Here is a 2,500-nt window from a genome sequence, read left to right on the forward strand (position 1 = left end):
CCCTAACCCTAACCCGGTAATTATCGAGACCCGCTAGAGTCCCGCTGTACTCTACTTGCACCCTCACCATTTCTCAAACCGGCTGGGGACGGTCTACGGCTGGTTTATGCTTTGAGGAAAAAGAAAAAAAGACATGTATTGTATTGGAAGGTACACCGCGGACCATTTAAGGCCCACCGTGCACCTTATATGGTCCACAGAGAGAGATCCGTTGGACCTTCGATGGTCCAACAAGTCGCGTCAGAGAGAGGTTTGGTTCATATATGGTCCAGCCCGGACCATATATGCTCCAACGCGGACCATATAAGGTCCCAGAGACAAGCTGTAGGGCTTGTCTCTGGAGCTGAAAACGGCACGGTGGCCCTTATAATGGGCACAATACCTCTCTGTGGCCACTTGGTAAGCCTGCTAGCGGGCTACCGCGGGTCTCGACCGCGGGTAAAGGTACGTGGTCGGCCTGCCACGTACCTTTCCCCGTGGTAGCCCGCTAGCAGGCCGGCCGGCCGGCCGGCCAGCCAGCCAGCCACGTACCTTTCCCCGTGGTAGCCCGCTAGCAGGCCGACCACGTACCTTTTACCCGCGGTAGCCCGCTAGCAGGTCGACCACGTACCTTCCCTGTCGTCGAGTGCCGTGGTAGCCCGCTAGCAGGCCGTCCGAGTACCTTTACCCGCGGTAGCCCGCTAGCGGGTCGACCGCGTACCTTCCCAGCCGTCGAGACCCGTGGTAGCCCGCTAGCAGGCCGTCCGAGTACCTTTACCCGCGGTAGCCCGCTAGCGGGTCGACCGCGTACCTTCCCAGCCGTCGAGACCCGTGGTAGCCCGCTAGCAGGCCGTCCGAGTACCTTTACCCGCGGTAGCCCGCTAGCGGGTCGACCGCGTACCTTCCCAGCCGTCGAGACCCGTGGTAGCCCGCTAGCAGGCCGTCCGAGTACCTTTACCCGCGGTAGCCCGCTAGCGGGTCGACCGCGTACCTTCCCAGCCGTCGAGACCCGTGGTAGCCCGCTAGCAGGCCGTCCGAGTACCTTTACCCGCGGTAGCCCGCTAGCGGGTCGACCGCGTACCTTCCCAGCCGTCGAGACCCGTGGTAGCCCGCTAGCAGGCCGTCCGAGTACCTTTACCCGCGGTAGCCCGCTAGCGGGTCGACCGCGTACCTTCCCAGCCGTCGAGACCCGTGGTAGCCCGCTAGCAGGCCGTCCGAGTACCTTTACCCGCGGTAGCCCGCTAGCGGGTCGACCGCGTACCTTTACCCGTGGTAGCCCGCTAGCAGGCCGTCCGAGTACCTTTACCCGCGGTAGCCCGCTAGCGGGCCGACCGCGTCCCTTTACCCGTGGTAGCCCGCTAGCAGGCCGACCGCGTACCTTCCCCGCCGTCGAGACCCGCGGCAGCCCGCTAGCAGGCCGTCCGCTTACTTTTACCCGTGGTAGCCCGCTAGCAGGCCGTCCACGTACCTTTTATCCGCGGTAGCCCGCTAGCAGGCCGTCCACGTACCTTTTATCCGCGGTAGCCCGCTAGCAGGCCGACCGTGTACCTTCCCCGCCGTCGAGCGCCGCGGTAGCCCGCTAGCAGGCCGACCACGTCCCTTTACCCGTGGTAGCCCGCTAGCAGGCCGACCGCGTCCCTTTACCCGTGGTAGCCCGCTAGCAGGCCGACCACGTACCTTCCCGGCCGTCGAGACCCGCGGTAGCCCGCTAGCAGGCCGTCCACGTCCCTTTACCCGTGGTAGCCCGCTAGCAGGCCGACCGCGTACCTTTACCCGTGGTAGCCCGCTAGCAGGCCGACCGCGTACCTTTACCCGTGGTAGCCCGCTAGCAGGCCGACCGCGTACCTTCCCCGCCGTCGAGACCCGCGGTAGCCCGCTAGCAGGCCGACCGCGTACCTTTACCCGTGGTAGCCCGCTAGCAGGCCGACCGCGTACCTTCCCCGCCGTCGAGACCCGCGGTAGCCCGCTAGCAGGCCGACCGCGTACCTTTACCCGTGGTAGCCCGCTAGCAGGCCGTCCGCGTACCTTTACCCGTGGTAGCCCGCTAGCAGGCCGTCCGCGTACCTTTACCCGTGGTAGCCCGCTAGCAGGCCGACCGCGTACCTTCCCCGCCGTCGAGACCCGCGGTAGCCCGCTAGCAGGCCGTCCGCGTACTTTTACCCGTGGTAGCCCGCTAGCAGGCCGTCCACGTACCTTTACCCGTGGTAGACGGCTAGCAGGCCGACCGCGTACCTTCACCCGCTGGCAGGCCCGATGATTTTTTTTTTTTTTTTTTTTTTTTTTTTTTTTTTTTTTTCCAAATGTCGAAAATTCCTTTCTGGGTGAGAACGGCCCACAAGTAAGGGGTCGGATGGGTAGTGGGGATCGTCGGATCGACGGGCGACCGTCCCTGCCCCGGCTGTGCCGTCTTTTAAAATTTTGAAAAATTTTGAAATCTTGGAATCCCCAGTGGTCGTGTGCAACTTCATATCATGGGAGCAGTGAAGACCCGATCTTCGCTGTCGGGATAGACGCGGTAGTA

The sequence above is a fragment of the Mytilus galloprovincialis genome, unplaced genomic scaffold, assembly GCF_965363235.1.
Source record: "Mytilus galloprovincialis unplaced genomic scaffold, xbMytGall1.hap1.1 HAP1_SCAFFOLD_53, whole genome shotgun sequence".
In the NCBI taxonomy this organism is placed as follows: Eukaryota; Metazoa; Mollusca; class Bivalvia; order Mytilida; family Mytilidae; genus Mytilus; species Mytilus galloprovincialis.